The sequence below is a fragment of the Stegodyphus dumicola genome, chromosome 2, assembly GCF_044657685.1.
Source record: "Stegodyphus dumicola isolate Sdum_Otavi_A_Nest chromosome 2, ASM4465768v1".
NCBI classification, from domain to species: domain Eukaryota; kingdom Metazoa; phylum Arthropoda; class Arachnida; order Araneae; family Eresidae; genus Stegodyphus; species Stegodyphus dumicola.
In genome coordinates this window covers 218,998,809-219,022,869 of record NC_140769.1, presented here as the reverse complement: position 1 = coordinate 219,022,869, position 24,061 = coordinate 218,998,809, and the positions used below count along the sequence as shown (strand labels likewise).

At 33.3% G+C, this 24,061-nt stretch overlaps 1 protein-coding gene across 1 annotated transcript in view; it reads left to right on the top strand.

The window, feature by feature from the left end:
• Positions 1–24,061, top strand: part of LOC118202204 (uncharacterized) — a 139,469-nt gene that overhangs the window by 8,709 nt on the left and 106,699 nt on the right. The window lies entirely within an intron of this gene.

Here is a 24,061-nt window from a genome sequence, read left to right as displayed (position 1 = left end):
GTGAAACACAAATATCTTATGCTTTAACGACTGATAACACATTGCTTCTAAATCGCTGTGTTTGTTAATCAAAATTTCATTGAAATCGCCCAAAACATAAAAGACATTTTTAAAAAATTCGAAATTTAGATACAGCATGTTCAATGGGAAAATAATAAATTAAAATGCTCCCTTTTTCCACTTCACTTTTCAGTAGAGACGAATGTAAGGAGCTTTCATATGCCCCTATGTTTGCTCTCATTGGTGTAAATGGTTAGCATATCCAGGTAGCATCAAAAGATCCGTAGTTGGAATGACGGTGATAGCGAAGTTGAATACTTTATGTTTCTTACTTTGAAATACCTGATAGTCTACAATGTTAGGGACTCTTACATTAGTTAGTCTTAATATGTTTTGCAACTGTCTGATAAAATAAGTTCAATACATTTAATCTTTAAAACAATAGACTGATAAGTGTTAAAATGCATTATTGTACAGTTGAAATTACTCTTTTTTTTTTTTTTTTTTTTTTTTTTTTTCCTACCTCTTTTCCATTTCGGAAGGCTTAAGATTTTAGTGATCGTACGGCTATTTATTTATACGTTGATAAAAAATAAAGAAACATGTGGCTAAATTAGATTTGGCCGCATTGCAAATGGTTTTTCAAGGGAAAAAACTAAACTCATATGTTTATTAAAATAATATTTTATACCCTGAAACTGTATATTTGTAGGTTTGATGTGTGCGTGTGACTGTGTGCATGTGTAAAAGAGAAAGAGAAGGGCATTTCTGGAGCCCAAGAGATTCCGATCTTAGATCTTGGATAGCACTTTTACTTTTAAAAAGGTTAAAGCATTTTTAATAATCATAACAAAAATATTCTGTACTTTAGGTGCGTAACAACAGTTAAAAATATTAGAAACTTTTATTAATAATATTTCTAAAAACTAGCAGTTTGAAACATTATACTCGTAAATTAAACAAAATTTTAATTGTATCAACATAATATACTGTTAGAATATACTGTTTAAAAAATATTATGAAATACGTTGATTTCTTTTATATAGCTCACTTTATTAAGCAGTAGATTGATTAAATTTAAAAAATAAATTAAAGATCTTATGCATTGTTGATTGGCCACGTATTGTTAAATTGGATATTTCTGAATCGAATGAAAGATCAATTTAAGAGTTTACGTTTTGAGCAATGACAATGCTCGTCTTGGAGAGTGGATGTTATGAGCACAACAAACATTATCCTCTAGAAATTGTGGTTATGCATTTCAGTATAATGGTACATTCCTTAAAAAAAGTAACTAAGCTAAGGCTACTGCAAAAGCATGAATTGTAAAGGAGGGGATGATGTTATAAGTGGCCAGGCTGGTCGCGCTTGACTTAAGAAGTTCCGTGTTGGTGATTGTAACAAAGAATCTTTGATTGTAATATGGAAGGTGAAGACGACAGTAGCCATTCGTCCAGTACAGATAAAGATCTCATCAAGGCCATGGTTATCTGCGAACTGACAGCTATTTTAAACAATCCCCGAACAGGAGGGTCGACTATATCAATCTGTCTGACGTATGGGTTCCACATCGGTTGGCAGAGAGTTCCCATCTAACCATCTTTTCAATCGTGATTTGTTTCTTTTCCAGCGTGAAAATAATACTAGAAGACATTAGTTTCTGCGGACGAAACCTGGCTCCTTTATGAGAATTTTAACAATAAATGCCCTTGGTCTAGTCCAGCGGTTCTCGGCCTTTTGACTAACGCTTACTATCTAAACAAAAATTGAAAACTTTAGTACCAGTACTATATTTTACATTGATTATTTTTAATATTTCAATTCAAATATTAAAAAATATATATATTGCCATATGACAACCTGTTAGCTATTTGTATGAAATATGCAAGCATAAAAATAAAGATTAAAAATTGGTTACCATTTTAATTATCAAAATTGAAATTATAATACTTTAATTCAAACATTTAGTGTGCTTTATGTCTGGTCTTATTTCACTTAGTTTTAACCTTGAATTAGGATCCACTTTTAATTTTGTTCTGTACTTATTTTTCAAATATAACATGGAAGAAGTTCCTTGTTCACACAAATAGGTCGAGCAAAAAGACGATAAAAATTTAATAGCTTTATTTGAAATGCCTTTAATTTTTTTTTTTTTTTCCCATTCAGCCAAAAGTTAACAAGTGCATTATTTTTGAAATCTTCAGTTATATTTCCATCATGGAAGATTTCTATCATTTGTCCTTTTTCTTCACGAGATAAAATTTCAGGTACATTTGAACAAAATGGATTGCTAACCCAATTTTCTTTTTCATAATCCTCGACAAAACACATGTTGAAATTATTTATCAATGAAGAATAGTGATTTTTAACCCTTTGGGTACATTTGACGACATGTCGTGCACTTGTTTCTCCTAAGTTATGTATAGTGAATCTTAATCGTCATTCAGACTGAGACAAAATTAAACATGTACATTTTTGTTCATGGCAAAGTGATTGGAATCAGTTATAAGAGGAAGTTTCTTCCAGTACTTCAGTAAATGTTGTTTCTGAAAAGTCTACAGAAGAAGTTTTTCAAATAAGTCCGTACCCTAAGGGTTAATGTAGAATGCTAATTCGTTTTTTATTTTCAAATTATTTTCGGTTGAAAAACTTTCTAAAAGGGGTAAAAAGATTAAAATATTATTATCTAATTCTTTGATTATTACCTCGAGGTTTTTTATCATTGTGTTTATTTTTAGAGCAATGGTAAACAAATTAAAAATTTGTTCTTGTAATTCTAAATTTAATTCATTTGACTTTACAAAAATATCATCTAAATATGCTAAACGCGCCAACCATAACTCATTTTTCACTAAATAAACGTTTTTGCAACTCAAATTTTGAATCACAGAGAAAAATTAGAATTTCTGATAGAAGTTTAAAAAGACGATTTAAAACTTTGCTTTTGGATTGCCTAAAACTTTACTTCGGAATGCAACAAAAGCGTTTCATGTTCACTGCGCATCGCAAATCTTAAATATTGTTGAATTTAAAGCTCGGCTTTTAATAAGAATAGCGATTTTCATAGCTTGATTCAAAACGATTTTCAGATTTTCGAGGATGGTTTTGGCTACTGAAGCTTCACGATGTATACAGCAAGGAGTAAATTTAGTTTCAGGTGCGATTTTCTTTTGTTGAGAAATAACAGCGGAATGTTTTCTTGTAAAAGAATGAGCTCCGTCACTGCACACGGCAATGTACGTATGCCACGTAATAACGTTCTCAGACATAAAATTGTGAATTACTTTGAAAATTTCAGTTGAAGTTGCTGTATCATGAAGCGATTCCCAAAATAAATACTCTTCAGCAATTCTTTTATCTCCTTCGAAATGTATGTAAACTAATAATTGAACAAAGTTCGTTATACGAGTATATCATCCAATTGCAATGGGAAATAATCACTTTTTTTTGCCATTTCATGAATTCATTGACTTGCCTCACCGTGTAGTATATGATAACGAAATATCATTAAGTTCCTTAGCTGCGTTTACGCTGAATAATATTAAAACAATATCTTTAACTGGTATCATAAGATTTTCTCTAATAGTGTGTGAACCTGGCCCGGTTTCGCAATTCTTAGGTTTAGTAGGTAACTAGTTTCCAAAGTTTTTTTCACTTCATGTAACAAAACCTTCCATTACTGGTTTATTATTTTTAAACTCCGATAATTTCCTCTTAAAATATTTGTTGCGTTTTTCTCTTTTCTGACACCAGTTGTTACGTTATTTTCTTCCTTCATGTTCGTACGGGTTTCGCATGGATTTGGAGTGAATAATGATGACACTACTTGATGAAGTATCGAAACACACTTTATTAGCCAGTATTGTATTGTCAAGACAGCTCCAAAGTCACCTTTTACAGTCGTCGAAGATCTACTATACAATCGCTGGGACAATCAGCGACATAGCCTTCAGGTTATCAGGCTATAACGGTGAAGACAGCTTCACTGCAAAGCACCAGAGTACAGCTCTCGACTCTGCTTGGTCGTTCGGAACACCACGTACTCTCGAGACTCTCCACGCTACAACTCGCGATGCACTCGACGCATAAAGCACAGCTCCCGGCTCTTCGGTTCAGTCGTTTCCGGAGCTCAACACGCTCTCTCGACGATGCACTAACTGCGATACACTACGAGACTCTTTCGGTGCGCTCGACGACTTACTCGGCCCTCGTTGCCGGCTGTCAACTCGATCGACTCCAGGGACTGACTCGCTAGAAGTGACACCAACTCAATACTAACTATCTCGCAGTCCAGACGAGGCACACTCTCGATACTAACTGACTGCGGACCAGCAGGGTTTATACAGCTTTCGGCTTGTCTTCGAGAACATTCTGGGCTAAACCGGTAAGAATTCGTTTCAGAAGATTCTCCATTAGTCCATGGAATATCGCCAATTTTGTCGCCAAATGCCGCCAAGCGGGCGATATCTCGCCAAATGTGGCAACCCTGCCTTTCCTTGTCATTTTATGGCAACCCTAAAATTGCTTTGCGGGGAAGCCATCTCACCGTGCCTTGACATTTCGTAACAATATTCTTCAGATTTATCCTTTAAATTGGCAGTTAGATTCAAGACGTCTTTTAAGAAACGATACTTGGATAATAGTTCACGGATTCACATTGGATAATAGTTCACGGCAAACAACACATTGAAGGTTGAGAGTGCATGTCATCTCTATTTCTAGTACACCCAGACGATAAATATCTTTCACAATATTTTCTATAAACAGTTTTTTTTTCCAGTATTCTCAGAGCTAGTAGATTGTTCTAGATCCATCACTTGTGAATCATTACTTTTCCGCTTAGTTAGTCCTAGCCATTTTTCCATTTTGAAAATATGGGTTTCTTTTATTATTTTTTCACAAATATTTAAATGCACAATATATTACGAGTTCTTCAAAAGCAGATGATAATATTCTCAAATCGCGTAGAAAAGTAAGGACTACAAAGCTACAAGAAAGCAAAATACTTGCTGTTAGAGACAGCAAATCGAAAAAAAAAAAAAAAAAAAAAGGTTCTAATTGAAAATAGGGAAATATGAGCCCGGAAATGGTGACACACATCGATTAACACATCTTTTTATAAAAACTTATTTTTATTTCCCATTAAATATAACATCTATTTCTAATATTCGTTTTAAAACCATCATTTATGACAAATTTTGTTAGCTGTATGGCTCAAAGAATACTTCTATACAAAATCGGATTATTATTTATATTACAGATTATTTTATTTTAAAATTTAAAGTATACATGCGGCTAGTGACCTTGAACAAAGCTCAGATTCCATAAATTTATGAGCGTTAGGGAAAAGACTTAAACAAGATGTTGGGGTATTTAATTTTTAAATTTAATAGTTAAAAATACTTTGTGTACCAGCGGTTGAGAATCGCTGGTCTAATCATAATAAACCTTGAAAGTTAGCAAGGTTTAATCTTCATCTGTGTCAGTTTGAAGTGAGTGAAAATGCGTTATTTATTGTCAACTAATTCCACAAGGTGGAACAACGAATGCAAATGAAAAGCTCGACCCAACTGGACAAAATGTGAAACAAATAATCAACAAAAATAAGACAGCATTAACCATGAGGCATCATTTAATACATGATAACTCAAGGTCTCACGTGTCTCTTTAGCTTTTAGTAACCAATTGCTAAAACCTAAATAGTATGTTCTACCTTCTATTTTGTATTCTACAGATATTATTCCATATTATTATTATCTGTTTCTTTCATTAAAAAGCTCTGTTCATAAAAAAAAAAAAAAAAAAAAAAAAAAAGATTCAGTTTAATAAACGGCAAAAATGCGCTTGAAAGATATTTTGCTGCAAAACCACAAAAAATACGCAGATTGCGTTGTGCAGCGTCCAGAGAGATGGAGAAGGATAATAGAGCAAAACATATCCTATTTGCCAATTACAAGTCATAAAATATAAAATATTGTGCGTGATTTTTTCTTATTAATAAAATAAAATATTTCGGGACAACTTAATAATAAGGTATGTAAAGCCAATCAGAAACCAAATGTATGCCTATTACAAAAGAACCAATAAACTTCAGTTAACTTAAAACAGAAAATCATAAATTTGAATTAGTGTTAATCTAGTCTAAAAAGTAAGCACTCAAAGCAATATTGACGCATAAATTAAGAAACGTATCATTGCCTCTAATCGCTAAGTTTGTGGCAAAAGAAAATTTTTACACACACAAAAAAAGTACTTAAAAACGTACGAAATTGCTATTTTTATATAAGAAACCTATACATTTATGTGCAACTCTGAAACCTGAGCCTTAACTAGGTATAAAACTCATCTAGCTGATTTTGTCTAAAAAACCTTTCGTGATGTAAACACTGTTGCCACTCAGATACAACAATTATATAAGTATATATTAATAAATATGATTTACAGAGACTGTTCGCTCACTTTTTACACTATTTTCATTGTAATTACAGAAATATTTTACTTAAAATTTTTATGTTTTAAATGTTCTAGTTGATAACACTTATTCTTCACTATCTTTAAACTGTAATTTCCAAGACAATAAAGCTTTTTGTAGTATCGGAAGAAGTATTTTATCCCATTGCTTTTGAACAGCTTTACAAAGTCTAAGGAAGTTCTAATTCGACGTTTGGACAACATCATTTTTAAAAGTCCAAAAGTTACAAAACACATTGTATACATTGGATACAAAATACATTGGAGATCAGGAGCTTTAGTAGGCATATGAGTGAAGAGCATGGCCTTGATACCCGTTTCTTGTTTTATTTTTTCAGGAAATTAGTAGTAGATTTTCACGTAGCTTTTTGTTTTGATGCAGTTATACTGATTGACTACACTGTGTGTAAAGAGAAGATATTTTATATTTGAAAACTGAGTATAAAATATGTTTTTGATAATATGTGGAACTGATCTTAAAATTTTTATCTACTCTCTTTATTTGTAATTTTCCGTTATATGAAAAACCAGCAACAACCATAAATCCCTTAAAAGAAACTTTCTTTAGGTTCCTTGAACCATGTTTTAAGATTTTTTCCTCCCCTTTGATGATAATAAATGGCTCTCTTTTTATTGCAGTCATTTAACTAAACCCAAGATTCGTCCCTTGTGACAATATTTTTCCATTTTTATCCGGATAAATGTTTCGCATAAAGAATTCTGCATATTGTTCTGCGTTCGATGATATGTAGTGAAGAACGATGATACACATTATGTGTTTTCGCCTTTTTAAGGTCAGCATTAATCATTTTGTTTACAGTTGATACTCAGCATTTCAATGATTTTGCTGCTGTTCTTTGACTTGGCGGATTTTCTTTTAACATTCAAGATCTGACTTTTGCAACATTCGAAACATTCCGTTTTTTCGTTGGATACTTATTTGGAACAATTTTTCCACTTGAAGTTAAATTTTGACGTTTTTTTCTTTCTTGTTGACATTACCTATCGTAGCTATAGATATCGAAAACTCACGGCTGTCACAACGTTTTTTTAATAACTAGATAGGAATAATTTTCTTCGGAAAGAACACAAACATAGCCTTCCATCCGTTAAAAGCGAGATTTTGCATGAAAACAAAACTGTCAAGTAGCAGACGATAATTTATACTTTCAAAAACATAGTTGCATTTATAAACCAAAATTCCAAGCAGAATTGTTTTTTACAGTAAAGCAAAATTGTCTAAAAATGTTCGAACAGCCTCTATATATAGATTATACCAAAGGTGCGATAGTATCAAATGCATTAAAATTAACTGTTTGAAATTTGCTAGTCACTTTTTCAGAAAGAATGAATTCTTTTTTATCATTTAAAATTTTTAGTCTTAGACTAGTGTATTTTTAGGCTTAGACTAGTGTATGGTTGGAAGGACATTTATTGTTTTAAGCTATCGTACCAGTAGAAGCACAAAAGAATTAATTCTAAATAAAATAAACTTTTAAGAGTAACATAGTTTTATTTTTAAATAGGCAATCAGAATTTAATTGCTGCGTATTTTGTCTTTTTACAATAAATAAAAAAGTTGAATTCACACTTGCAAACTGCAGTTCGTCGTTTAAGAGATAAAATTCCACGATATGTTTACTACGTACTAAGGAAGCAGTTACAATATAAGATCAAAACAAAACCAGATGTTAAAAATGCATCTAAGAAATCCGACAGTTATTTCTGAATTAAATGAAAACAATGTAAATCCTTTCAAAGGTAATGGAATTTTCCTCAACTAGAAAATCAGAAGATTACATAAGGCGTAAACAAATTCTGAGTGAAATTTATACATTGATGCAAGATGGATTAATTATAATACTTATGTATCACTCCTTATGTATCACCTTATGTATACTTATGTATAATACTTATGTATTAATACGCTTAAATCCAATTCGCTTGCGTAATCTGATGAATATTTAACGCTTAGAATAAAGATTGAGCTAAGATATAAGAATGGCTAATCCTATTATTTACGAGCTAGAGATCTTTAGAGAACATTTCATACTTACACACCCACTGAACTGTCAGTTATAATTCATAGCCAGCTATTTGTTTTATGTTGCAAAATATGGTTCTTCTTTTAGCGGAAGCAATTTTTCGTGTTAGTTTATAAGTCATATTTTTATGGGTGTGTGAATAATACTAGCAGATAATTGCATGTAAAGGGCGTTAACTAGTTACTGAGAGCTTAACCAGGTCGACATCGCAACGTAGTAAACAAGAGGAGAGGTAATAACAACAAAATGGAAAACGTACAGTATAATTCTGATTTTTTTATCCTCATAAATGCTGTAATATACATACAGGAAATAAATGAACGGGGAGGGGGGGGAAGAAGATATCACTTGATTCTGTACCGGATCTGCATAGTATCTTTGATTAATTATAACAAGGCAGCAGATGTTCATAAATTTGCCAGTTGTACGTACGTATTACAAATTAGATGCATCTTAAGTCATGCCAACTAGGTATATTATTAAAAATAAAATAAAGATATAGCTTTTTAAGAAGCGTGTGTATGACTTCTGAATTGATAGGTAAGCAATTACGGGTTAATAAATTTGAAAGATAAATTAAAACTTTTGTGCTTTACAAAATCGCAATACTCTAAAAATTATATTTGTTAGGCCACGTGAAAAGTAAATTAAAGATCTTATGTTTTGCGGAATGCCGATACCTACCAAGTACATTAATGATAAATACATGGTACAGGTATAGGTTGAAAAAAGGCCGGCACCTATGCGTTTCGGAAAGCATATTAGGTATCGCTGGGCCTTACAATATTAAGCTACCGTTTCATTTTAAGAAAAAAAATCTCGGTTGACGGTCCAAAGGTCGCCTTCCACCAACTTCTGAAGAGGACTTTCGGCTTTTTGTGTGCCTCCTTGCCTCATGAACACTATATATGCTTACAAACATCTATGCCTTCTCCGGGATCCGAGCCCAGGTCCATCGTTACTGCAGTATGCGTCACTAACCACTATATCGGCTGGGCAGCTAAATGCATCATATTGAAACCTAACCTAATGCAATGATTCAAAAATGACTTGAAAAGATATATAATTTATTTGATTTGTAAATAAATGTGAATAGCCGCCCGGTTATCAAAGGTAAGTTTTATTCTGCTCATATCTGTAGATAGTAGGGGCACATAAATCCGTCGGTGAGAAACTCCTCTCGAGAGATTGGTAATAAAAAATAGGTATGAAGCTATAGTGATGCAAATCGTCGAATAAAAACTATGCTTTAGTTTAATCGTTGAAAAATATTTAATCTTTTAACCAAATAAAATCATTCTATGATTCCATTTATTTAGGTACACTGGTATCCAAAATTAAAGTTACAAATATAATTTTGGTATTAATTTAAAATAACTAATATTTATATTTTAAAAAATTGATGTCTTATGTAATTAGGAGAATGGTAAATGTAAGGTAAATAACTAATGTTCTAAGGTTAGAAAAATAATGCTGTTTGAGAAAACATGAGAGTGATTTATGAATTTCGTGTGTGGAATTCTGTTTCTTGCAAGAAAAAATCACAGTACTGATCGATTTCAGTTAGAGTGAGTCCTGCAATAGTTCAGATGGTGGATTCAGATAGAAATCCATCATTAGGTTTGAGGTTGTCAATCCAAAGCAGAGGTCGGCCAATGTTTACGAGCGTCTCGAATGGTGCTATCCGGGTCACAGCCTCTAGTCTAAAATATGAATACCATCAGCAGAAGCCATGATCAAGGCCATCCAAGAATCACGATGCCTGCGAAGCATCGATACATGGAATTAAATGAAAATAACGCTATAGAGAAAGGATGACCAGAGAGATTTATCAATTGCTCGCTAGTGCACGCAGAACAAGAATTTCCAGGCATACTGTACACAGACACGTATTAAAGCAGGCCTTTTACGCTCCTAAAACTCAGTGATATCTATTCCCCTTAGCAGATCACAAAAGACAGCCCGTCTTTTGTAAAGTTAGGTACCACTACTTGAGCGCAGCAAGGCTGAAGCCATTTCCTTATCAATGATAAGTCCAGATTTAGTCGGTTCTCGGCCACTCGTCACCTGGAGAGAGACTAGGACACGTTATCGTTTTTCCAACATAACAAAAAGTGATCAACTTTGTGAAAGTGGAATCCTTATGTGGGGAGGCACCATGTTAGACGGCCCGGAGACTAGTGCATATCTTTAAAGCGGACACTGTAACCGCATAGCGTTATAAAGATGACTCTATGTAGTTTCTGATCATATGAGACGAGAACTGTTGATTCTTATGGGAGGCTTTCCCGCCAATCTATTGGAGAGGATTTTAGGTTTTACTTTTATGCACAATAATCCGAGGCCAATGAAAGTTAAAAAATTTGAGGATTTTCTAGAGGAAGAGAATGATTAGAGTATGGTGTGGCCAGTGAGGTCAATGGACCTAAATCCTATGCATAATGTTTAGAATGCGCTAGGAAAAGCTATTACATATGGCATCATTGCCTTCCCATGAGCATTCACGGATTAAAACTCTCATTTGTAAAAGAATGGGCATTTGTTGCCGCAAGCTATGATCAGAAACCACAATTATATTATAAGGGTCCATTGTGAAGCATGTAAAATTGTATAGAGTAGCCGTTCTCCTTATAACTGCTCCATTTTGGAAATATAAGTGCTATGTTTTTTTCGTTTAGACTCTATATATCTCAAAACATGTATTCCATGTTTATATTAATATGCTATTATTAGTTATCACATAGCATTAGACACCTGTGCACAAAATTTCATTACAATAAAACAATTAGTTTTTTGAGATATTTCATGTTACGTGTTTTAACCTTAATTTCGGATACTAGTATATGCGGGCATCAATGGATATTGATAGGCTGTTATCCTTCTTTTCGGTCGAGAGTAAGAAATTGGTTCAGTTGCGATGAAAAGCATAAATTTAGCGCTCTTAAAGAAGTTGGAAGAAAAGCTGCCTTATGAAGAAGCATCATTAAGGAAGTTTTGAAGTAACTGAAAATAGTTTTTAGGTGCAGGAAGAGTCTATACATAATATTTGGAGCGGCTGTCATACGTGAATGTCATGTCTTCTGTGTTCTGCCGTTTTAGTCGGAATCTCAGTTCGTTCTGTTTTCGGAAATACTTAAAATGTTGAAATATTTATCAATTACAGGAGATAAACAAATATGTATGAGAAGAAGTCACCATTTCTGTAGAGCTGCATTCATCGATGGGGACAAGACAGTGAAAAATATGATTTGTTTAGACTTGAAAGTCTTCGAAAAATATACTTAAATATGGACCAATTCTAAGTGGTAAATAAAACTGAGGGAATGGAGCTAATAAATCTTGTGGCATTTCACAAGAAAATAAAATTACAAGTTCTGTTAATATTATTAGTTCTTACAACAACGTATCTGCTACTCTGTACCATTATTTGTCGTCGTATGCCCACATTGTTTGTAGCATACGCATGACGCAAGTTCTTTCAAATATTCATTTTTTACATTTGTAGAGTAATTAGTTTGTTTTGAAATAGGAGACATAAAAAATAAGCAATACCGTCGCGGGGACTCTAACCTGGAGCTCTTGAATAAGCGTCGAGTGTGCTACCGTTACACCACTAAATCATATTGAAAGGAGGGAAAAAATTCCTTATGTAAAATACCTTTAAAAGAGTGACTGGAGATTAGGGGACCCAATAGCCAAATACTGGTGGTGACGAATTATTGTACCCACGTTTTAATTCGGACACCACTGTAGAAGTTTCAGTATTTTTTTTTTTTTTTTTTTAGGCAGGAGACGTGAGAAATGTGCAGTCCCCTCGCCGGGACTTGAACCTCGGTCCTCATGAATACGCGCCGAATGTGCTACCATTACACACGAAGGCATGCAGAAACGAGGGAGAAAATACCTTATACATTTTCATCCTTTCTTTCACATCGATCAGCAGCGGTTATGTCAAAGCGTTAGTCCCGGCGAGTCGGCAATGTGCAGTCCCGGCGAAGGGACTGCACATTTCTCACGTCTCCTGCTTCAAAAAAACCTAAAACTCCGTATATGTGTATACGGATAATCTTCAGAAAGAATTCAAATTCATCAAGTTGGGAAAATATGTATTGATAAAACATTGCAGTGCCCATCTGTGTACTAGTAGAGGGGTGATTTAATCTCTTAAAATTTCTTGTTATATATCAAATGATCTAATTTTATCTTGTGTAGCTGGTACTTATTCGTTATACTACGCATCAATGGCTAAATCAGGTGTAAGAATTCAACAGAAAGAAAGTGCCTGTCATTGGAACGGCTTTAGGCGCCTATAGATTATAGAATGATTTTGCCAAGATCCATCACGATTTCTATTTAGAACGCCCTGGACGACACAATTAAGGGTCTTGTTTCTCTCTTCCTCTACCACAACTTCTCGAAAGGATTTTTACGCTCACCGAATTTTTAAATACCCCCATGCTGCACTATACATTACAATCATCCGTGCCTTCTCCGAGATTTAAAACAAAACCCAAATGATATGTCCTGCTAACCACTATACCGAGGGCAGTAAAATTATTGTACAAGGATCATTTTTGTAATGCAGTAAATACAAGCTATAGAAGAGAAGCAATCTCTCTTTCTATTAGCCGAAAATATTTTATATTAATCCTCTTAGTAATCATTTTAAGTGCAATAATTTTATGGAACAAATTAAATTTTTATGTAAATGTTATGCTGTTTATGAAATTTCTATTTTTGGTTGGATGAAATATGACTAACCTATTCAGGTGTAAAAAAAGGTTTGACTCTTACTATAAGTCAATTTTCCCTTTAAAGCAAAGCAGGAATCAAATTGCAAATCCATACGACTCGCTTGAGGGTGGAGCCATTCGTAAACAAACAGTAGCGAGCAATATTAACCCCTTGATTGGACGGCTATTACGACGAGCGGTGTTGGGAAAGTCTGGGCCAAGGTGGTAAAGGGGAAACAAGGGGCGGAGTAATGAACTTGCAATCATTAATTACTGCTCAGTTCTGTACATCCATATTCATGTCCTTTTAATAGCAACCTGTTTCTTCTCGAAACGGCAAATAGTTAACTTTGGAGCGGCCAAACATCCGGGACATTGACCTTCCTGATGTCTGGTCAATCTGACACGGTTTGACCAGTTTTTGACCTTGACCGAAATTTCTAAATCACACAATGCTGTAAAATTCTCAGTAACTTTTGTTTTTGTTTGACATGGACTTCCGAGACTAGCCCGGTTGATGTTCTTTTATTCTAGTTAAATTTGTGACACTTAAAAGTAAACAAATGAAAAAAATAAATAAATAAAGGGGAAAAGGAGTATGTTTTTATATATAATAAGAGATTTGTAATTATAAATAAAAATAACTCTAAATGTTCTTTTAAAACTTAATTTAAGAGAAAAAAAAAAAAAAAAAAAGGGAACCCTCTTTTTTTTTTTTTTTTTTTTTTTTAATTTATGTCTGTAACACTGTAATTCCCATTGAAATTCTTCTAGGAATTGCATGACAGCAATGAATTACAGTAGAAAGATGTTCTTTAAACCGGAGTTCTAGATATATTGGTCTGCGCTACCCTTACAGATCTATTTCAGTGAGATCTGAGACAGATCTGCCCGTACGTATGCAAGGGCTGTCACTAACAAATAAATAAAGAAAACATCATATACGCATCCACCATGAAGCTTGCTTCTCAACTGTATTTCAGGAAAATGAGAGATTTGGTTTGGTTTTTTTAATTATGACAAAACACTGGATGGCTATCTTCCTAAGGGAAGGGATGCTTTCGTGGAGGACTTTCTAAGCGAAACTGGCTCGTATACGCGTTACAGATGCAGAAAATCGTTGAAAAGCCCATGCTGTTACGAATCCCGACCCATGCGTTCACCGGAATTCGAATCCTGGACTGAACTACCCCAGTTCAGGGACTTTGCCCCTCTGCTACTGGTGGGCCAAATTTCCAAAGCATCCAAATTTCTGTCCTGGAATGATCGACAAAATATTCTGATGGCAGGCGACAAAACTGTCGCAAAATTATTAATAGACGAATGTTTTGAGGAGTTACTAGACCACTAACGAAAACCACTAACGGTTCACAGGAAAATCAGTATTATCTCACGAAGGAGAGACGGACACATAGAGAAAGTAGCTTTCAATTTCCTACTGAAAATCAGGAACGACGAATCTCTGTCGTTCTTATTCTATATCAGAAATTTTTTCAGAAAGGAAAATTGAAAGAAATTGACGTTCCAGAAGCATTATACCAGGGCAGTGAATACTTCAAATACAAGTATAACATACTTGTGTAGCATAGAAGAAAATCCTTGTTCGTGCAAATAGGTTGTGCAAAAAGGCAATTAAACTTTAATAGCTTTATTTGAAATGCCTTTAAATTTTTTTTTCTGTTCAACCAAATGTTTACAAATGTGTTATTTTTGAAATCTTCTGTTAGAGTTCGATCACAAGAAATTTCTATCAATTGCTCTTTTTCTTCACGAGATAAAAACTTCAGGTACGTTTGAACAAAATGGATTTCTAATCCAATTTTCTTTTTCACAATCCTCTGGAAAATACGCGTTGAAATTACTTATCAATAAAAAACAATGATTTTTAATGTCGGATGCTAATTATTCTTTTATTTTCAAATTATTTTCGTTTAGAAAACCTTCTAAGAGTGGTAAAAAGCTTAAAATGTTATTATTCAATTCTTTGATTATTAGCTCGAGTTTTTATATTAGTGCGCTTATTTTATGTTTAATTGTAAACAAATTAACACTTTGTCCTTGTAATCCTAAATTTAATTCAGTTAACTTTCCAAAAATATAAGTTAAACATGCTAAACACACCAAACATAATTCACTAAATAAAGATTTTTGCAATTCAAATTTTGAATCACAGAGGAAAATTTGAATTTCTGATCGAAGTTCAAAAAGACGATTTAAAATTTGCCTCTGGATAATCACTTTACTTCGGGAATGTGACAAAAGTTTTATATTCACTGCCCATCTGTTGGCATAAACTTGTAAATATTCTTGAACTTAAAGCTCAGCTTTTAATAAAATAAACACGTTTCGCGGCTTGATTCAAAACGACTTTTCAGGTTCCCGGGATTATTTTGGCTACTAAAGTTTCACGATGATTGAAGCACTGAGTAAATTTAGTTGCAGCTTTCTTTATTTGAGAAATAATACGGAAAGCTCCATCACTGCATACGGCAATGCACTTATTCCAAGAAATATTCTCAAAGATAAAATTCTCAATTTGCTTTGAAAATTTCATTTTCAGTTGCTCTATCATGAAGAGATTCACAAAATAAATACTCTTTGGCAATTCGTTTATCTTCTTCGAAACGTATGTAAACTAAATAATTGAATAAAGTTCGTTATATCACTACTTTCACCTAATTGCGATGCGAAATACTCACTCTGTTTTATTTTTTGAATAAGTATCTCTTCAGTGGAATTTGTCATTTCATTCGGCTTATTATATCATTTGATAACGAAATATTATGAAGTTCATTAGCCGCTTTTTCTTTAAATACTGTTAAAAGGATATCTTTAGCTGCTGGTAATACAAGGTTTATCTCCAATAGTGTGAGCCTGCGCAGTCTTGGCAATTCTTAAGTTTAATATATAACTAGCTTCTAAGTTTCTTCACTTGAAGTAACAAAAACCTTTCATTACCTGTTTGCTATGTTTGAGCTCCGATAAAGTTCTCTTACAATATTTTTCAGATTTATCCTTTAAACTGGTAGGCTTAGATTCAAGATGTCTTTTAAGAAACGATGTTTTATACTTTGATTGGCTATAGTTCAACGTAAACAAGACACTGAGGTTGAGGATCTATTTCATCTCCATTTCAAGTAAGCCTAACTGATAAATAATTTCATTATATTTCCTATAACCAATTTTTCTTTTCTTTTCAATATTTTTAGTGCTAGTGGATTGTCGTGGATCCATCACCAGTGAATCACTTTCCCGCTTAGTCCTAGTCTTTTCTCGATTTTGAAAATCTTGGGTTTGTTTTATTATTTTTTCACAAATATTTAAATGCAGAATATATTGCGAGTTCTTCAAAATCGAATGACGATATTCTCAAGTCTCGTAGTAAAGTAAGGAATACAAAGCAATACGAGGACAGGTGACAGGTGAATGCAGGGCCGGACACCCGGACGGCTTTGTATGACAAATCGGGTGTCGTCCTGTACCCGCACACCTATCTAGAGCAACACAACTCTGGCGGCATCCCGCGAGAGCTGCATCGGGAATTTATTAATGCGGAATATGAGATTTTGACGTGGCCAAACAAGGGCGTTTGCATATGTGCTTCAGCATTCAATTCATAAAAAAATACATACATAGGTACATTGCATACATATATAATTTGGTCTAAGTGGTAAGGTACACTGCGAAAAAAAGGGGGGTACAGTTATATAACTCTCGTTCTACTGTACCGATTAACAAAATTCAAATTGCGTTTTTCATATCTCGAAAGCTCGACTTAGGATATATATTAGATTTATATATAGCATTGTTTTAACATAAGTATTTTGACACAAAATTGGACTTTTTCTGAAATAACATATTTTTTTTTTTTTTTCCTTACTTCAATTCTATGACTCAAATTATACCTAGATATTAGATTTTGTAAAATTTGGTGCGAAATTTACGGAGAAATTAAAAAATTTATCTTGTCACAATTTTTTTCAGTTTGTGCCAAGAATAATTCACTTGGCAAACTTCTTAATATGTGGCAACCAATTTTCCTTTCCCTTCCATTCCTTTCCCATGGAGCGGAGAAAAAGGCATCTCGTTCCTACCTTTTTACTACATCTGCTTGAGCGGAAAAGCGTCCCATCGTTTCTACTTCCAAATAATGTTAGCAAAGTGTTTAAACCGCATTTGATATTTTATCGCTTTCAGCAAATATGCCAAATTTCAAAAAGGGCTAATATATAAATTCACGTATATATTCAAGTATATCTTCGAAATTTTGAATAAAAAACTGTAATTTTTTGCAGGTATGCTTAGAAATACGTTTACTTTAAGATGATGGTAAAATTTTTATAGATTATAAATCAAAAATATTTTTGAAAAATTTATAAAAATTATTTTAAAATAAAACATAAAAAATAGGTGAATTTTATTTCGAATGAACCTAAATTTCGAAATGTGAAAGGAGGAATCAAATAAGTTTAATAAAAAAGAGATATTAATAAATATATACAAAACTGAATTAACACTGAGGAGCTAAAACTTTAAAAACTACTCGTGCGATTTTTACAAAACTCAGTAGTCTGGCGTAATTTGAGTCGTAGAATTGAAATATGGAAAAAAATTGGTATGTTATTACAGAAAAAAGTCCGATTTTGTGTCAAAATATCTTATTAGAACGATGCTATATATAAATCTAATACATATTCTAAGTCGCGCTTTCGAGACATGAGAAACGCAAGTTGGATTTCGTCAGTCTGTCCAGTAGAACGGAAGAATATAGAACTGCCGCCCCTTTTTTTGCAGTGTACATTGGATACATATATACATTGGCCTAAGTGGTAAAGTACATTGGATACATATATACATTGGCCTAAGTGGTAAGGTACATTGGATACATATATACATTGGCCTAAGTGGTAAGGTACATTGGATACATATATACATTGGCCTAAGTGGTAAATGAGCTAGGCATCAATAAACACTTATACATTAAAAGAAATGATACCCTGAAAATGTTACTTGTGAATTAATGCTGAAGATGACAAATAATGATTACGCGTAATCGTATATCATCCTGTATGACTATACACAACAAGAGGACAATAAAACCTGCTAGACAGCAAGCAGACGTAAAAGAATGATTGTAATTGAAAATAGAGCAATATGAGCTCGAAAATAGTGGCGATGTAAAGTGTAGGCATTCTAATAAATCGATCAACTCTAAAAGAGTTAATGAGATAGATACTATTATCGTTTTATAAAAATTCTTCCTGTTAAATAAAACATCCATTTCTATTATTCCTTTTAAAAACATCATTTGTGACAAATTTAGTTATGGCTATGGCTAAAAGAATATTTGTGAAAATAAAAACGGATTATGTTTCAAGGTCAATAGTCTATGAGCGGCTGTTGACCTTGAACAAAGCTCAGTTAACATGTATTTAATTTTTGAATTTAACAGTTAAAAATATTTTTTAACTATATATTTATAAATATATATTTATAAAAATAATTTTGTTTCTTCGCGTAGGACATATTTTTCTCTTGCATACCACCGGTTGAAAAAATTACTCGGTTTAATCAAGAACAAGGCCATTCTTTTTCTGTCTTGTTTTTCTTTTCTATTTTTCATTTCTTTTTCTTTTTTAAAAATATTCTTTCGGGAGTGGAAGTTAAGTTTAATGTGTGAACATAACAAATTGGCTTAAGGCTCAAAATGTGAGTTCCATTGGAATCACGCAATTAACAAAGATCAAATGTTTAATTTATAGGCTAATATAAACTCCTAGAATTCAGCTAAAAAATTGTCGGAAAAACTTTCTCTTCTCACTTCTTCTATTGTCCACCTCTTGTCTGATGCGTTGGAAGGGCTTTGTTAGCAATGTTTTGAGTTTGCTGTTGTATCTGAAGATTACTGTCGCACAGTGTAACACCGATTATTCTAATTACAATTACTTGGAAACTCAAATTGCAAGAATTATTTGCAAAGATATTTCTACTTCCTTCCCCCGAATATCTTTGCAAATAATTCTGTTGTAAATAAATGTGGCTGCACAATTCTTGGAATCTGGTAAGCCTTCTAGAGAAATCTTGGAATCAAATTCAAACAAGAAAAAAAAGAAAGTTACTATTAAACTGAACATATGTTAATGAGAATCGAGAATGCAAAAAAAAGGGTAACTGTAATTATAATCTTAAAGGTAATTTAAGTGAAATTAATGAATACATCGACATTTTTAACCTAGGTTTTAAATGTCAATGAAATCATAAGACTGCTCAAGATATGCAAGAAATCAATGGACATGAAAGGTATTATTACATTAATACTGATAAAGATCGATGAAATGCTGAAGTCGTTAAGTGCTTAGAAACAGTTGTGAAACTGGTAGAGACATAAGAAAGCTAAATTCCTTTTCTGTATAGGAAAAAAAAAATTGCAGTTTGGCCCCTTTGAAAGATGTCTATTTTAAGAAAGAAGAAAAAATCCACGTTTTCTTAAATTAATAATTATAAACAATAAAAAGAGTTTCTATTTTTATGAAAACATTATGTATTTTAAAAAGATGGAAGTGAAAGAAAGCTGTTTGAGTGGCTCTTAAGATTGCGCAATGGCGGCCAGGAATATATTTTGAAGAGTTTGTCTGCTTATACGAAACTAAATCCGAAACCAAGTATGTGCCGGCAGTTTCGAATAGTCAGCATTCTACAGTATTTTCTCTAAAATCTAATTATTGTACGTGGAAATCCCTAGCTGAATTTTAGCTAAGGTGTACTTTGAGAGAAATCACCTTTGAAAGAGCTACTCCAGAAAAATGCGTCTAAATAGTTTATTACCATATCTATCCTCGTAAGTAGCCAAAGGAACCCTGAATATATTATATTCGAGCCGGCTTTGATATCAGACGAACGGGTTCACTGTATGGCTAGCTTTAACATGAATGTGAGTTAGTTTCCGTTAGAAAATCCTCCATGAAGGCATCTCTCCCATTAGAATATATTATTATTACTTGATGTTACGATTATTGTACCGTAGCATAGCACTGTTTGTTGCGAAAACTGTGTGTTCAGTATTTTGCTCTATTTTGTGCAATGGAAATGATCACTTGTATACTTTGGTATAGGTTTTAAGAGCAGGTTACGTAGAATAAGTATAAGAAAGCAAATTTGATTTTTTTGCTCTTGTATGAGTTTATGTAAAATTTAATTTTTTCCTTTTCCATATAATGTGGAAAATATTTTAGCGATCCATTAAAAGAGAGCTTCATCAAGCCTGTACGTAGTTCATTAATTGAGTAGGAACCTATATATTATCGAATGCTTTTTTTAATTATTTCTCAATAGATTCTGCAGTGATAGCGTAAACAGTATTTACATTCAATTGTTATTACTAATTTGTCTATTTAAAATACTTTTTTTTAGATTGCTTTCCAGTAATTTAGGTTCAAAAATAAAATTTTATAGTTATCCAAAATGTATGAGTTGCTGTAAAATTCATTTCTGCATAACATCATTGTTATATCAGAAAATAAATGTCTTACGCTTTCAGTAAAATAATCCATCAAAAAAATAAAGCCAATGCAAACTTTAATTGTCAATAATCATCTACTTTTTACGAGATTTTTTTCACCCCTGCAGATATAAAGAGTAAGTTGATTTATGAATTCTACAGTGTTAAAAAATATTCTTGAAATAGGCTAAAAGTAACTTTTAAATCTGACAATTTTCAAGGATTAATTCGGTCTAACGCCCATTTGAATTCAAAGCAACATAGGACAGACAAGATTCTTTCTGCTCGGTCGAGACGGAAGATCTGTCCGAACGACCTTCAAGGTCGTCTCTGCAGAGAAATCGGCGCCGTCCGACCTATTTTAATAAATGATAACTCTGCTGAAAGGGGGCTGATGCAAAAGGCCCATCTTGAAGTGTCTTTGAACTTGATTTGAAACGTGATGTTACTTTACCGTGACTTCTAGACATGTCTTTGAACCTTTGATTTTATATATGACGCTGTTTCCTGGTTATATAATCGGGCAAGGAACTTCAAGGCCTTCTCATTGTACTAAGTAGTCTTAACTGCTTCATATTATCAATATCGATACGCGTTGGTAGGTTAGTATCGATTATTAGTATTGTCACCGTAAATTTTTCTCAAACATTAGGTCAAAACGAAACAGCCTGAAATGTATAAAATGGCAAATATAATTTTTTTCTATATCAGCTTTTCGATTAATCGTGAAATATTAGTTTGCTGTTTTTATGGAAATGGAGCAATTTTCTCAAATAATAATGTTTTTTTCAAATCTTAATCTTTTAAAAGATTTTAAATGGTACATCAAGTTCACATGCTTGGAAGATCAGATTAAATAATCAAAGAATCCGAAATCTGTTTTTTGAGAAAAATGTCAAATATTTGAGTCTAAAATCATTTGTCCAGCATTTTCAAATAGAATTTTTAATGGAAATATACCTAACGCTTTCAGAATTTTCAATAGTTTACAAAACTCTTCATTAACAATAAAAATACATAGATTCATGTAAATGTATTCAAGTAAAGCATCACTTACATGATTTTTGAATTCACAAGTCGTCACTTACAAGCGACAAAGACGTAAACCAAGGAAGAAGTTTACTTCAAGTCGCTTTTTGATCATTTTTTGATCATATTTGATTTGTACTGCCTATGGCACTAGCTATTAACTTAAAACATTCATTGAAATAACAAATATGCATACAACCCTCCAGAAATTTTCTTTTTAGGAGATACAATTCTGCAGCTCCTGAAGCTACAACGGAATTGTCGTAGCTTCAGGAAAAGAATTTTTGTAGCACATATTTGTATTCTTTTCACTATTTGTATACTGCAGTGTTGCGAGCTAATAAAAATAACTATTAGAGTCCTAGGTAACTATTCTATGAAGGTATTACTAGTTAATGTCCTTTTTTGCGCAAAACTTTAACTTGAAAATTCAAACATTACGGAGGCTGCCAGACAGACAATCAAGCAAAAGGCAATCCTAATTTGTCATGATTCTGAATGAAACTGTCGATTTCATGTGCCGATCAGACTTCCCTTTTCTCTTTCTCAGAACCAAAACTGTTTTGAAAAGGTGGAAGGAGCAGCAGCTATATTTGTTAGGAAGTCAATGGGGAGAGAAACGGGAAAACGACCGTAGCATTAGGTTTTGAGGGAAAATGTAATGAAATGTGAGAAAGCTTATGATTTTAGAATACGGAAAACTTTGGCAAGAAATCGGTTGAAGTTAATGTAATTAAAAAATAAATAAGATAAATTCTTATGAAAGACTTCGAAGGAAATCCATCTTTCCAAATAAAATAACTAAATTCATTATTTTGAAACTGCATTTCATTCAGTCAGGTTTGTGGTTAAATGATCATCCAACCATGATTAGCTATCGAAAACCTGTTTATTTCTTTTTTTTTTCCTCCCAGAAATTATTTTACTTCCGAAGGAAAGAGACCTAAATCTGACTGTCCTCGAAATCAATAAATTTTATAAGGTATTTCTTCCGCCTTCTTAGCGAGCCTTCGTGGTGTAGTGGTCTGCATGCTCAGCGCGTAATTGAGAGGTCCGCGGTTCGATTCCCGGCGAAAGCGTTGCTCGTTTTTCATCTCTCCTGCTTCCAAAATACCTAATGTTTCTACAGTGGCGTTCGAATAAAAAGGGTGTTGGATGATGATTCTCTTCACCCAGAATTTGGCGATTTGGTCCCCTAAAAACCCCAGTCGCCTTTTAAAAGGGGGAGTATTAAGGTATTTCTCCCGACTTCTTAGGGAGCCTTCGTGTTGTAGGGGTCTGCACGCTCAGCGCGTAACTGAGAGGTCCGCGGTTCGATTCCCGGCGAAGGTGTTGCTAATTTTTCCTCTCTCCTGCTTCCAAAATACCTAATATCTCTGAAACTTTTATTTAAAATTTACGCTAATTTAATGTTGCTTTGATTAATTTAGAATTCTTTGTTGGTGCGTCTTGCTTCTAGCAAGCAGAAAGGTTTCTTAAATCGAATAAATGAATATTGTAGGAAGTCAACAAAGTCTTGTGACCACTTTTCAGAGGAATAAACCACCTCTCATAAAGAATTATGGTACTTTTTGATTATTCACTTCCTTGTTTCAGCTTCCGATAGCACTGCCGTATTTTTCTGGAGATATACGATGCAATAGATACTCCTCACGCTTTCACTTTTCTCACTTGTGTATTAGTAGACCGGGTTTACACACTTTTAGGTACTTAACCATCACACCACCAGCTATAAAAATGTTTGACTGGTTCCTAAGATTCCTGGAAATATTTCTCATTAGAGCTTTCCATGGAATAAATGGTCTAATTTTTTCTCCGTTCCTGCAGTTTTCTTTTGAAAGGATATTTGCTTAAACTTCAAAGTTATTGGTCTTTAGGACATTATTTGTCAGAATGAGTAACGGCTGAACACAGCCATATCTTGCAAGACATCTAACAAATACGTAATGCATGTAAAAATATAAATGTCACCCATACAGACTTTGTTCTTCATATAAGATTTTTTACAAAGTGCTTCTTATTATTATCACTTATGAATAGAACATTACCTGCGTGGGCCGTATAGATACTTAAATAAACGTCTTTCGGCAATTCACAAAGCCACCAATGTGTTGTTGACTTTTCGTGAGGATGCGAATAATCAGAAAGTAGGGAAATTCTTTAATAAACTCCCCTCCCCTTTGTGTGTGTAACAAAAGACATCAAATGAGAATGTACCACTTGGAATATTCAGCAAAACTATGTACCTTGATTTCTCTCTAATTAAAGCATTTTGCTTCATATCC